Here is a 16,258-nt window from a genome sequence, read left to right as displayed (position 1 = left end):
CACACACACACACATTTTCACTTTTATAGATATAATAGATAGATTATGCTAGATATATTTCCATATGTCTGAATACCCTATATACAAACTTTCAAATCTGTAGATAAAAAATTTGTTGAGTATATAGGTTGAGAATTGTTCTCTCTCTCTCACACGAAACTGTGCGCTCGGCTTCTTCCCCCCCTTCCCACCCCAAATGCTTGGGAAACTGTGCACTGTTTTTGTTGGTTTTCAAGCTGCCTCTTCCCCCCCCCCCACACACACACACAGTTTAACAGTAGTAGGAGGTCAAGAGAAAGAGGGTGAGAGAGAGAGAAGAGTAAGTTGGTGAGAGAGAGAGAAAAGAGAAAGAGGGTGTTGGTTTTATATTTTTATTATCGTCTAATATTTTGAAAGCTGAATTTCTAATAAAATGTGCATCTATAGGAGATAATGCCTGGGAATGTGTTCCCCCCCCCACAGTTTAACAGTGGTGTGACGTCAAGAGAAAGAGGGTGAGAGAGAGGGAAGAGTAAGTGGGTGAGAGAGAGAAAGAGAGAGAGAAAAAAAAGAAAGACGGTGTTGGTTTTGTGAAAAAAGTTGTTATTTACAATTGTTCGCATTCTTGGCCTTTTGGTCAAGATCAAAGTGTAGTATCTGTTCTTCAGATGCTGCACTTCTATTTCTTGTTCTCTTTCGGTGGAGGAGAAATCCTCCACGACTGAGACAATTTTTATTTTTGTACCTTTTCTCCACGTTAAAAAACGACCCTGGTGTCTAACTCTGTCCCGTGGGGAGGCATAGTAAATAGGTACAATTGTTCGCCATTAGTGGATGTTGACGTCACGTCACGTGACATGACTAAGCGTTTTTTTTTTTAGTATGAATAACATTTTTTGTTTTAATTATAAAGTCTACACTTAATTTTATAGAAAATGATGTATATATAATAGAAAAAAAAAATTACTGGTTTTGTTGGATTCAAGTGGATCCCCCCCCTCCAGTTTAAGAGATAGCAGGTCACGTGGTAATATACAAAATGGCTAGCGTAAATATAAAGATCGGTTTTTTTATCGACGAATATTTTGAAAGCTGAATTTTTTTTTATTCCTGTACATTTTTTCCTGATATTTTTCGTTAAAACTCTTGTATAAATACTATTTTTAACCAGTTAAATACGTTGGAGACATTGTCATGGAGTTTAATAATCTCTAGAACAAAACAGAAGAGAAATTACAAAAGTATCGGTAAAACAAAGTGTTTGTTTACATTTGTTCGCCATTACTGGATGTTGACGTCACGTCACGTGACATGACTAAGCGTTTTTGGATTATGTAATATTAACATTAAAATGACAGGTTTTTTGGGGGGCCCCCCTAGGAGAGAAATGATCAGTTCACCCCCTTTTAATGGTCCGTTTGGTGTGGAATTTCGATATTTGTCATGCGGGTGATCAAGGTTCAATATGATACATAATTTGTCAACTTTGGTTGTGTCTGTCAAAAGTTTGAGCTGACGTCACGTCACGTGACACGTATTGAATAACGTTAAAATGACAGGTTTTTTGGGGGGCCCCCCTAGGAGAAAAACGATCAGTTGACCCCTTTCTACTGGTCCGTTTGACGTGAAATTTCGATATTTGTCATCCGGGTGATCAAGGTGCAATATGATACCAAATTTGTCAACTCTGGTTCCGTCTTTCAAAAGTTTTAGCGTTACAAACAAACATACATACATACATACATACACACCGATTTTTGCCTTTTATATATATAGACTAGCAGGGCTACCCGGCGTTGCTCGGGACCGTATAAACAATGAAAAAACAAAAGCAGATATTGAACATATGTTTGATTCTTAGGGGAGAGGAATCTTTCATCTCTATGTATTATTTGTTTTATCTACCCTAGGACTGATATTGTTCATGTTTTATCCCTAGCATAGGTAATTTACAGCATGTATATGAAATTGTTTTACCTTAGGGAGAAGAGAACAGGTAATATACAACATAATGTGTCTATATTACATCCCTGGCAACGCCTAGAAACCAGCTAGAACATGTATTTCAGTCAATCTTTATTATATCCTGGGCTATGCCGGGAAACCAGCTAATCTCTTTTTAGTGACTTGACCACCAAAATACCTCCCTAAGTGTGTCCTTTCTTTTGAACTTATTAGATATAGGTATCTAGAAATGTGTGTGAAATTTGTTGAATGCATTGTTCACTATGATTTTCTTATTGTTCTACACAATATCAACTGTAGCGAAATAACACAGTAAACTTAGTGTAGTGTTAGAATAAAGAGCAAAGGAAAAAATTAGAATCATATTTTGTAATTGCAAATCTAAATTTGCTAGCATGTACCAGTATTTGCCAGGTTGTGGAAATTTGGAACTTATAACATATGTAGTGGCCTTTTCCTAGATACCTATTGCTAAAAATTATACTTTCATTTTGTTAGAAAAATCTCTCTTCAGATGCCCTGCATCATTCAAAATAAAAACAAATATTTTTATAATTGTTTCAGTATATTGCTACACAATGTGAAAGTTTTTAACGTTTGTAAAAAAAATCATGAATGTGCTTATATTGCAAAAAAGAAAATATCAGTGCACAGTATTGAAAGTGTTTGAGATTCAAAAGTCTGTAACATTTCTACTAACTTCATAAGATGTCATGTGAGAAACTGAATTGAATATCAAGACATTATCTGAAGCGTTTTTATTTTGGTGTAACATATGTGTTTACAGTGAACCTTAACTTTTAATAAACAGATTGGTATGCAATGACATAGGCTAAGAATCTTTAAAATATATATAAATTGGAAAAATGTGTGAACAAATGAAAAAAAAATGATCCGCTCCACTTGATGACATCAAGCACAGTAATATTTTAGTGAAGAAAATATGAAATTGATGTTCAGTGATTAGTTTGGATGAATGAGAAAATGTAATTGTTTGATGCATAAAAATAACTCAGTTGCTGTATTTGATATTAAGCAGCAAAATATAGTGATTTGAATATTTGGGAAAACATCAAACCAGATTATATAAAAAGAAAAAAAAAAGATGAAATTAGAAAATATATATTTTATGTTTATGAGTTCTGCCAATCAAAATTTTGTGGCAGAAATTGGGTGATTACCATGCAATTTTATTTTGGTAAAATTCTTAAATTATTAGAATGTTTATTATAATTTCTAATTAGTGACTTGTTATAATCAAAATCCGCCCTAAAGAGTGTCCTTTCTTTTATTAGGTATCAGAGTAGGTATCAAGATTTCTACTTCTATACAAATGTGATATTTCAGATCTGTACATAAAAAATTTGTTGAATATATAGGTTGAGAATTGTTCTGTGTCGCTCTCTCTCACACACACACGCATTCTCACTTTTATAGATATAATAGATAGATTACTCTAGATATATTTCCATATGTCTGAATACCCTATATACAAATTTTCAAATCTGTAGATAAAAAAATTTGTTGAGTATATAGGTTGAAAATTGTTCTCTCTCTCTCTCTCACACACACATTCTCAATTTTAGAGATATAATAGATAGATTATGCTAGATATATTTCCATATGTCTGAATACCCTATATACAAATTTTTTAATCTGTAGATCAAATATTTGTTGAATATATAGGTTGAAAATTGTTCTTACTCTCTCTCTCTCTCTCTCTGGCTACCTCACACACACATTCTAACTTTTATAGATATAATAGATAGATTATGCTAGATATATTTCCATATGTGTGAATACCCTATATACAAATTTTCTAATTTGTAGATAAAAAATTTGTAGAGTGCATAGGTTGAGAATTGTTCTCTCTATCTCTCACACACACATTCTAACTTTTAAAGATATAATAGATTATGCTAGATATATTTCGATATTTCTGAATACCCTATATATAAAAATTTGTTGAATGTATAGGTTGAGAACTGTTCTCTCTCTCTCTCTCTCTCTCTCTCTCGCTCACACACACACACATTCTCACTTTTATAGATATAATAGAAAGATTATCCTAGATATATTTCTATTTGTATGAATACTCTATATACAAATTTTAAAATCTGTAGATAAAGAATTTGTTGAGTATATGGGTTGAGAATTGTTCTCTCTCTCTCTCTCTCTCTCACACACACACACACATTCTCACTTTTATAGATATAATAGATTATGCTAGATATATTTCCATATGTCTGAATACCCTATATACAAATTTTCAAATCTGTAGATAAAAAATTTGTTGAGTATATAGGTTGAGAATTGTTCTCTCTCTCTCTATCACACACATTCTCACTTTTATAGATATAATAGACAGATTATGCCAGATATATTGAAATATGTCTGAATGCCCAATATACAAATTTTGAAATCTGTAGATAAAAAATTTGTTGTATACATAGGTTGACAATCGTCCTCTCTCTCACACACACACACATTCTCACTTTTATACATATAATAGATAGATTATGCTAGATATATTTCTATATGTCTGAACACCCTATATACAAATGTTCAAATCTGTGGATAAAAAATTTGTTGAATGTATAGGTTGAGAATTTTTATCTCTCTCTTTTTCTCTCTCTCTCTCTCGCTATCTCACACACACGCATTCTCACTTTTATAGATAAAATAGATAGATTATGCTAGATATATTTCCATATGTCTGAATACCCTATATACAAAGTTTCAAATCTGTAGATAAAAAATTTGTTGAATATATAGGTTTAGAATTGTTCTCTCTCTCTCTCTCTCACACACATTCTAACTTTTGTAGTTATAATAGATAGATTATGCTAGATATATTTCCATATGTCTGAATACCCTATATACAAATTTTCTAAACTGTAGGTAAAAAATTTGTTGAGTATGTAGGTTAAGAATTGTTCTCTCTCTCTCTCACACACACACACACACACACAAGTTCTCACTTTTATAGATATAATAGATAGATTATGCTAGATATATTTCTATATGTCTGCCTACCCTATATACAAATTTCCAAATCTGTGCCCAAAAATGTGTGGAATATATAGGTTGAGAATTGTTCTCTCTCTCTCTCTCTCTCACACATATTCTCACTTTTATAGGTTATATAGGTTGAGAATTTTTTGCTCTTTCCATCACTCACATTCACACTTTTATAGATATAATACATAGATTATGCCAGATATATTTACATATGTCTGAATACCCAATATACACATTTTCAAATCTGTAGATAAAAAATTAGTTGAATATATAGGTTGAGAATTGTTCTCTCTCTCTCTCTTTCTCTCTCTCTCACACACACATTCTCACTTTTATAGATATAATAGATAGATTATGCTAGATATATTTCCATACGTCTGAATACCCTATATCCAAATTTTCTAATATGTAGATAAAAAATTTGTTGAATATATAGGGTGAGAATTTTCCTTCCTCTCTTTCTCTCTCTCTCTTTCTCACACACACACAAGCTGAAAATTGTTCTCTCTCTCTCTCTGACTCTCTCTCTCTCTCTCACACACACACACATGGTCATTTTATAGATATAATAGATAGGTTATGCTAGATATATTTCTATATGTCTGAATACCCTATATACAAATTTTTAAATCTGTAGATAAAAAATTTGTTGAGTATATAGGTTGAGAATTGTTCTTTCTCTCTCTCTCACACACACATTCTCACTTTTATAGATATAATAGATTATGCTAGATATATTTCCAAATGTCTGAATACCCTATATACAAATTTTCAAATCTGTAAAGATAGAATTTGTTGAATATATAGGTTGAGAATTGTTCTCTCTCTCTCTCTTTCACACACATTCTCACTTTTATAGATATAATAGATAGATTATGCTAGATATATTTCCTTATGTCTGAATACCCTATATACAAATTATCAAATCTGTAGATACAAAATTTGTTGAGTATATAGGTTGAGAATTGTTCTCTCTCTCTCTCTCTCACTCACTCACTCACTCACTCACTCACACACACACACACACATTCTACCTTTTATAGATATAATAGATTATGCTAGATATATTTCCATATGTCTGAATACCCTGTATACAAATTTTCAGATCTGTACATAAAAATTAGTTGAATATATAGGTTGAGAATTGTTCTCTCTCTCTCTTCTCTCTCTCTCTTTCACACACATTCTCACTTTTCTAGATATAATAGATAGATTATGCTAGATATATTTCCATATGTCTGAATACCCTATATACAAATTTTCTAATCGGTAGATAAAAAATTTGTTGAATATATAGGGTGAGAATTGTACTTACTCTCTCTCTCTCTCTCTCTCTCACGCACACATTCTCACTTTTATGGATATAATAGATAGATTATGCTGGATATATTTCCATATGTCTGAATACCCTATATACAAATGGTCAAATCTGTAGATAACAAATTTATTGAATAGATAGGTTGAGAATTGTTCTCTCTCTCTCTCTCGCAACCTTACACACACAACCACACGCAAACATTCTGACTTTTATAGATATAATAGATCGATTATGCTAGATATATTTCCATATGTCTGAATACCCAATATACAAATTTTCAAATCTGTAGGTAAAAAATTTGTTGAATATATAGGTTGAGAATTGTTCTCTCTCTCTCACACACTCACATTCTCACTTTTATAGATATAATGTATAGATTATGCTAGATATATTTCTATATGTCTGAATACCCTATATACAAAGTTTAAAATCCGTAGATAAAAATACGTTGAGTATATAGGTTGAGAATTGTTCTCTCTCTCTCTTACGCACACACACACACACACACACACACACATTTTCACTTTTATAGATATAATAGATAGATTATGCTAGATATATTTCCATATGTCTGAATACCCTATATACAAATTTTCAAATCTGTAGATAAAAAATGTATTGAATATATAGGTTGAGAATTGTTGTCTCTCTCTCTCTCTCTCTCTCTCTCTCTCTCTCTGGCTACCTCACACACACACACATTTTCACTTTTATAGATATAATAGATAGATTATGCTAGATATATTTCCATATGTCTGAATACCCTATATACAAACTTTCAAATCTGTAGATAAAAAATTTGTTGAGTATATAGGTTGAGAATTGTTCTCTCTCTCTCACACGAAACTGTGCGCTCGGCTTCTTCCCCCCCTTCCCACCCCAAATGCTTGGGAAACTGTGCACTGTTTTTGTTGGTTTTCAAGCTGCCTCTTCCCCCCCCCACACACACACACACAGTTTAACAGTAGTAGGAGGTCAAGAGAAAGAGGGTGAGAGAGAGAGAAGAGTAAGTTGGTGAGAGAGAGAGAAAAGAGAAAGAGGGTGTTGGTTTTATATTTTTATTATCGTCTAATATTTTGAAAGCTGAATTTCTAATAAAATGTGCATCTATAGGAGATAATGCCTGGGAATGTGTTCCCCCCCCCACAGTTTAACAGTGGTGTGACGTCAAGAGAAAGAGGGTGAGAGAGAGGGAAGAGTAAGTGGGTGAGAGAGAGAAAGAGAGAGAAAAAAAAAGAAAGACGGTGTTGGTTTTGTGAAAAAAGTTGTTATTTACAATTGTTCGCATTCTTGGCCTTTTGGTCAAGATCAAAGTGTAGTATCTGTTCTTCAGATGCTGCACTTCTATTTCTTGTTCTCTTTCGGTGGAGGAGAAATCCTCCACGACTGAGACAATTTTTATTTTTGTACCTTTTCTCCACGTTAAAAAACGACCCTGGTGTCTAACTCTGTCCCGTGGGGAGGCATAGTAAATAGGTACAATTGTTCGCCATTAGTGGATGTTGACGTCACGTCACGTGACATGACTAAGCGTTTTTTTTTTTTAGTATGAATAACATTTTTTGTTATAATTATAAAGTCTACACTTAATTTTATAGAAAATGATGTATATATAATAGAAAAAAAAAATTACTGGTTTTGTTGGATTCAAGTGGATCCCCCCCCTCCAGTTTAAGAGATAGCAGGTCACGTGGTAATATACAAAATGGCTAGCGTAAATATAAAGATCGGTTTTTTTATCGACGAATATTTTGAAAGCTGAATTTTTTTTTTATTCCTGTACATTTTTTCCTGATATTTTTCGTTAAAACTCTTGTATAAATACTATTTTTAACCAGTTAAATACGTTGGAGACATTGTCATGGAGTTTAATAATCTCTAGAACAAAGCAGAAGAGAAATTACAAAAGTATCGGTAAAACAAAGTGTTTGTTTACATTTGTTCGCCATTACTGGATGTTGACGTCACGTCACGTGACATGACTAAGCGTTTTTGGATTATGTAATATTAACATTAAAATGACAGGTTTTTTGGGGGGCCCCCCTAGGAGAGAAATGATCAGTTCACCCCCTTTTAATGGTCCGTTTGGTGTGGAATTTCGATATTTGTCATGCGGGTGATCAAGGTTCAATATGATACATAATTTGTCAACTTTGGTTGTGTCTGTCAAAAGTTTGAGCTGACGTCACGTCACGTGACACGTATTGAATAACGTTAAAATGACAGGTTTTTTGGGGGGCCCCCCTAGGAGAAAAACGATCAGTTGACCCCTTTTTACTGGTCCGTTTGACGTGAAATTTCGATATTTGTCATCCGGGTGATCAAGGTGCAATATGATACCAAATTTGTCAACTCTGGTTCCGTCTTTCAAAAGTTTTAGCGTTACAAACAAACATACATACATACATACATACATACATACATACACACCGATTTTTGCCTTTTATATATATAGATGATGATTGAAATCTATGTATTTGTAACCTTACACGAATCAGCCATTTGTAACACTATATGCAAATTACTTTCGACTCCAATCGAGTGCTCTTAGTTTTCCTGTTGACAGAACCACGCATCTAGTCTATGTTGACACGTTGCAAGTTTTTTGCTCAATAGATAGTGACACCTTTCTCGCCTTTTCAGTTTCTTTTTTTATTATCCTCATCGTCTAGTTGTTGTTTTTCACAATTATTCCTTTGGCCTTCGTCAGGTTAACCGTGACGGGATAGGAATGTCGAATCCTCCAACTACATCCACAGCAATTGCTGCTTTCAGTAGATGTTGTTATCTCACCACGGTTTGGTCAATTAATCCTCTGACAGGGTTTGGGTGGGATCGTAAAACAACTAGAAAATGAGGAAAATAATTAAATAAAAATAAATTATACAAATTTACTCATCTCCAAAATAATTCCAAAATTAATTCAATAATATAAGAATAAAGTAGTTAAAGTTTCTCTCATCCATGGACCCTATCAAAGTCATACACGAAAAAAAAATTAGACGAATGCTATTTCTTTTTTACCCATTTCCATCCCAAACAAGATATATCACTACTTGAAACGTAACAGGCTAATATTTTTGATCGTGTCTAACAGAACTGAGGAGAGTTGAGCAACGAGATGTCTAATCCCGTTTCATTTAAACGTTGTCTTGTTAATACAGCCAGGGAAGCAGGAAACGGGTGGAATTTCAAAGTATAGCAGTCCTAAATAATATTTCATTAGAGTAAAAGCTTTTCCAGTATCTATAAACTTCAACAGTAAAGGGGTGGAATTTTGGTTAGTCGGGAATATGTACGTCGAGAGGGCACAAATGCTACAGGTTTATCAGAACAGATTCGATTAAAGTATTTGGGAAACAGGCACAGGGATGCGACGATGTGACAGAGGGTGATGCCAGATCGATAATGTCGGACCTATTGGATTTGAGATTCTATCTGGGACTCTGTCTAAGAGTGAGAAACTAATTGTAGATTCTCAAACTCATATGAGGCAAAAATATTCCATGCATGGTCAAATTTTGACTTGTAAAGATATAGGATGCTCTCCAGTACTTTTCTTAGCGGAGATATTCACAGCAATCTTGGCAACATCGTCAATGTATTTGTTATAATTCATGTTGTCTGTGCATTTAAGGCCGAGGGGTTTGAAAGCTGGGATATCATGCAAAATGTTATTTGTCATAGCAATCGGTGGTTCAGGAATTTTTGTAGTTGTTAAAAGAAAAAAAAAGCTTAGTTTCGGTAGAATTAAATGTTGCTATCCACTTGCGACCCCATTCGAATATCGACTGCAGGTGGTTATTTAGATATTGTTATCTTAGATATGTGTTCATACGTTTTTCAATCAACTATATTGTAAAGCGTAATACCGTCAACAAATATACACATCTGAGACACAATTTCATCAGTGAAGTCATTTATAAATATCACCATCAACCACTACGTGACATCTGCATTATTATATTGGTTAGACGTACTGCAATCGAGGACAACTTAGATTTTTCTCTTGTCAAGGAAGGATCTGATTATGTTAAATATTCGTCCAGAAATACGATAAGATTTTATTTTTGTGAGAAGAACTTCATGCTAAACCTTATAAAAGGCTTTGGACATATTCAGAAACTAAAACTTTAGCTTTCCATGCCTTATCTAGTGCATGACATATGCGTTCAGAGATGATGGTTGCAGTATCTACAGGATAACGGGTTAGCCTAAATCCATACTGTTGTTCAGAAAGAAACTCAGCATTTACAAGATGGTGGACTAGTGCTTGATTGTTTAAAGACTTTAGCAGAGAGAGAGAGAGAGAGAGAGAGAGAGAGAGAGAGGGAGGGAGGGAGGGAGAGAGCGTGTGTGTGAAAGATATAGAGAGAAAGAGAAGGGAAGAGGAAAGTGATAATAATTGAGCGGTTCAGTTCTTGCGCAACAATTCCAGAATACTGAAACAACGGAGCCAATTTATACACACAAATATCCATGGTGACTCACAACACATCTGTGAAGAGCCACATTAGCAACCAGCAACTACACGGAAATGTAATACCAAACATAATACCAGAAAACGCAACAGAGAATGATACGACTATCAGACCATTGTCTGCGACATAACGCAGAGGAAGCCAGCAAACTTGTTCTCTGGAAGCCTTCAGACAGTCATTCCAATTAAGGTAGAAGAAGAATCAAATTCATCAACAATCAACTACAGGACATAGCATTAGAGAGGATGCTGGAACAGAAAAAATGTCATGCAAGTTCTGGAAGAACCCTTGTTGATTATGTGTTGAAGCGCCCTGAAAGACAGCAAATATCTGCTATCAAAATAAAACTGACAAAAAAAGTCAACATCAATTTCTCAATAGAATATCGTTCTCTCCTGCATGATATCTCTTTATTACGTTGCAGGAGGGGGCGCGGATAAAGAAATCATAAAAGACGCTTAAATCGAATACGTTTGCGTGCCAAGTGGAAAGATTTTGCTGTCTCTTTCGCCATATTTCACTTCGGACTTAACTTACACTACATCATATCCGGACACGTAGGTTTAATTCAATCCCTTAACTTTTTATAGAATTTTCCGAGTATTCTTTACACTAGCTTAATGTAGAAAACTTTTTTCTAACATTTATTTACATACACGGAGTTAATCGTGGAAGACATGTAAAGAAAACCTTACTCACTGATGATTTACAAAAACACAAATGCAAGAAAAAAAATAAAATAGGTGTTATAAGCACACTGCGTTATCTAGCATTGGATTTACTCTTTTCTACATAGGTGTTATGTCGAAGTTTAGACCTTTATACGTATATGTATATATATATATATATATATATATATATATATATATATATATGTATGCAGGTGCGTGTGTACATTTATGTACGTTTTTCTATAATTTGAATAGTTTGACCCATTCAAAAAAAAATGTTGTCATCTAATGCAACAACACTACGTGACAAGTTAATTAGTTTAGCGGTCGCTTTTATTTACTCATTCAAACAAAACTGTACGTATTTTTAATCATTATCTTTGTTAAATTATTTTCTGATTTTTTTGTTTTTCTTTACAGTTTTCTCATTAACTTTTCAAATGAATTTTCAAATTTTCTATTTTTTCTATTTTTTGTTCGGCTGAAAATGACCCAAGTTACATAACGACTGCCAAAACAAATGTTTAAAGTTTGTGCATTCTTCTTTATAGTGTTGCGCTGCTTCTCAATTAAGGAAGCTTATCTAATGCAATACTGAGGATGCAGCGAGTTGAACTGGCGGTGTTAGACGATTTCATAATTGGATTGTAGCCAAAGTAAATACTTGTATGGTTGTTCATTAACGAAAAGAAATGTTATCCAAAAATGAAGTATATATCTAATTTCTATTATGCTATTTTTCCTATTTTAATTAGTAATTTAGAGAGAAGGATATAAAGTTATATATGAAAGATTTAAATATTTGTTCGGCTGTTCATTAACGAAATGAAGAAATGTTATCCAAAACTGGAGTATATATCTAATTTCTATTATTCTATTTTCCTATGTTTTAGTAATTAATTGAGATCTCTTTCTTTTTCCTCTTCCTCCTCTCTCTATTAAGCTATAGTTTAGCTATAGTATATATATATATATATATATATATATATATATATACTTGTTTATTGTTATATAAACATGCTCACATCCCTCTGCTACAAATAGCCACTTGTTTCAATCAAACAACAGATATCATCAGGCAGCGACTTGACTATTCAAATGTTCATTGAATAATCAGATTATTCAATGAACATTTGAATAGTCAAGTCGTTGCCTGATGATATCTGTTGTTTGATTGAAACAAGTGGCTGTTTGTAGCAGCAGGATGTGAGCATGTTTATATAACAATAAACAAGTATTATCAGCTCATTTTATTGAGCACTATCTAACAACCTCGTTGAATTCATTAGTCCATTACTTTTGAATAAAAAAACCGAGTATATATATATATATATATATATATATATATATATATATATATATATATATATATATATATATATATATATATATATATGTGAAGGGGCAGACAAGTATTTATATTTTAATAAAAAACTAATTGAATGTCCCTTCAATATGTAAAAAAGCTTTAAGTAAAAAAATAATGTAAAAATAAAAATAAAGAATGTAGTTTAATTCCCGAAAAAAAAAGAACTAAATTTAATCTATCGCAAATTTAGCACTTGCATAATCTGATTTCTAAAAAGTTTATAATTAAAAAAGAGAATTTAACTATGTAAGGATGAGAAAAATAAGAAAGAAAAATAAGAAAGAAAACCTTAACTAAAATTGTTAAATATTAATAAACTAATATATATATATATATATATATATATATATATATATATATATATATATATATATATATATATATATATATATATTAAGAGAAAACTAGAGCCAGAGAGAAAGAGGGGAGAAGGATATAAAGTTATATATGAAAAGGATATAAAGTTATATATGAAAGATGTTCGAAAAGAAATTCCTCCTATTATTTCATACCGCCAAAATTGATCAGAGAATGTTGCCAATTCCTACTTATGCTTACTGAATTTATGCATTTATGAGCTAAAAGTTTCAGAACTCCGTTGCAGATATTGATGGTGTGTGACTTTAAGAAAGCAACGTAATTGAATTCCTCCATGCAGAAAAAAATGATTCGATTAACTTTTAACGCATCTTGTTGAACGTTTACTAAGCCGATACAGTTGATGTCAGCACAGTTAGGAGATGGGTTCGTCGATTTCAGAGTGACGACAGCAATGTGAGTGACTAAGCGCGCGCCAAGCATAACGAACGAGACATCAAAAGAGGCTGGAGAAGGTGAATTGAGAATGAATGTGCAAAGTAAAAAATAAATTTTTACCTACAAAATGTCGCACGTTTTTATGGTACAATCCCCGTTTCGTAGCACTGTTTCGTTTGATTATGCGTCAAGAATATCACCAATAAAAACTCCAACAGTACCGAAGCAAACCTGATCGCTACCATCTGCTGAGTATTCGCCGAGCTCCTGCTGGCGGATGTGGAAAAGGCAGGCTCCCAGTTCCGGATCTGTATCGAGGAGTTGATTTAATAGATGTCAGCGCTTCTAGATAATGAAGTTATCTGAATTGATTTTTTTCAATATAAGTTTTAAAATAAAACTAGTGTTTTTCTTTAGGGCGACACTTTTATCGTGCCATCCTGCATTTGTAGTTTCTTCAAAACGTAACGTACGGACTAACGTAAGGAAGGAACACGCAAAATATATATACGTGGCTATTTTAGTATTATTGATATGCGATTTTTATATTTCGTGAAAATGAAACGTGAAAGAAAATATCAGAAAAACATTCAAAACGTCTGGAATAAAAAGAGTGTAGTTAAAAAGAGCGGTAATTATTTAGGTTGACAAATTGAATAACGTAGAACTATATACTGACAAAGATTTCAATAATGAATATATTAAAAAAGACTGAGTTAAAGTACCAAGTGAAAATCTCTCCGGCTTTCTATGTGAATGAGTATGCTGGGAGAAGCAGCTCGATGGAAAAAATGTAAGAAAATTTGAAAAAGAACGAAGCGATTGCATATTTTCTGAACATTATTAAAACTTACATCAAATAAACTTCAAATTGCTTCTCCGCCTACCCTATTCTCCATACCCAGCTCCCAATAACTACTGGCTATTTGCAGATTTCAAATAAATGCTAACAGAAAAGAGATTTGAATCCAAAATAGGATATCAAAAACTTGGGTTCATTTTGAAGCCAAATGCAAACCGTTCTACAAAATCTCATTAAATAAGAATTATAAACAATGAATCATTCTAGCAAGATAATATGTTTACAAATAATGTTGAATTCGTTTTATTATTTAGGCCCGGGACATACTGAGTGATTTCTTATTATATCAAATATCAGACTAATAGAATGACTAGTAAGCAATAAAATTAAAGGAATTCGATGTGTTGATTCGTGTAAACATGCACATAAGCATACGGCATAATCACGTTGACACACCGGTTCCTGCTGGATCACCGAAGTTAAGCAACGTTGAACCTGGTCAATACTAAATGGGTGACCATTTGGTACTTTCAGGTGCTGTACGTGCTCTCTGCTTATCTCGGCATTGTTTCCAGTCGTCCTGGGCTTCTCCTTGCCACTGGAATAAAGCAGTGCCGATTCAGGAGAGGCGTGGATGTTAATTGCGCAACCCTTGCTTCACGGGGGTATCCTTTGTCTTTCAAGACTGAACGGAAGCATGGATGGCAACATAAACGAATGATCTTACAGCGTGTTAAACGCATAACTGTGACACGTGACGAAAGCGTCGGGTTAATCCTGATGAATAAAAACACTTTACAGTGTAAATCGTCGAAGGTATATTGTTCTGCTAGTAACTGAGATTAGCAAATGTTACGATTGGTCAAACTAAGACGAAAATTATCCGGATTGTCTAATGAAAACTCGTCTCACAAAGAAAATCTTTTCGTAATAAATTACACCAAACTAATATCTTTATTTAGTTGAAGATAAAATAGTTGTATTATAGAAATAAATTAACACTAAAATAATACGTAAACTATGCAATTTAATAAGATTTATTTATAAGATGTTTTAATGATAGTCTTAATGATAATAAGAATTGCATTAGCTTGTGCCTTTTTCTATAGAAACTGTTTCAGACAAGGTATGAAGCCATTTAATGTTATGAACTAAAAATATTGCTGTTACTACTTCAAGGTAAAAAAAAGTAGCGAACGATAAGTGGTAGATGGATAGATTTCGAACGAGAAAACAGCAATTCTTTTCCCCTTCTCATAAACACCGTTTAAAGAAGATGAGGACTAAAAGGAAAAATATTATGAAAGTAAATTCATGGTTTACTTTCCATTCTCCTATTTGTAATTTTTATCTTTTCATGAGTGAGATTAATCAATAATTAACGAGAGTTATGATTGGTCAAACCAAAATAAAAATTATGTGAATTGTCCAATGAAAGCTAGTCTCACAATGATACGTGTATGGAACGGAAGTGTAATTCATCGTAATCGAATCTAGAGTAAAGATGAAGCGATAAATTTGTCCACTGGGTTCAGGTCGGGGACAAGGGAGCCAATGAGAGAATAGTACAAAGTCGCTGCACTCCTTTTGAAGCCAAACTGGGCCTCTTTAAACGTACATCGACGCCGACTCTTTCTTCCACACACAGCGGCTACCTGATTGCACCAGAGGATCAGCACACTCTTGAGCACATCCAGAGACACGTTGGTGTTGACTTTCAAGCGAACTTGACGTAACGAGAAGTCACGCGTGGCGGGAGAATGAGAAATAAAGGTGTTTCTTAAAACCTGTAGCAACGAGTTGAAGTTGTTTTCTATTTTTTCTCTTTTGCGACTGAGTCAACAACGTGTTGGGTCCCGAGTGTCTACATGTAAATGCGTGTGTATCTGTATACCG

At 33.3% G+C, this 16,258-nt stretch overlaps 2 pseudogenes; both read left to right on the top strand.

Annotated features, from left to right (window-relative positions):
- Window positions 1-595: 595 nt before the first annotated feature.
- LOC145278530 (U2 spliceosomal RNA) lies at window positions 596-729 on the top strand (annotated as a pseudogene).
- Window positions 730-7,564: 6,835 nt separating this feature from the next.
- On the top strand, window positions 7,565-7,698 carry LOC145278529 (U2 spliceosomal RNA; annotated as a pseudogene).
- Window positions 7,699-16,258: the final 8,560 nt, after the last annotated feature.

This window comes from Euprymna scolopes, chromosome 6 (genome assembly GCF_053919585.1).
Source record: "Euprymna scolopes isolate OS-2025 chromosome 6, ASM5391958v1, whole genome shotgun sequence".
In the NCBI taxonomy this organism is placed as follows: Eukaryota; Metazoa; Mollusca; class Cephalopoda; order Sepiida; family Sepiolidae; genus Euprymna; species Euprymna scolopes.
This window is presented reverse-complemented; position numbering and strand designations above follow the sequence as displayed.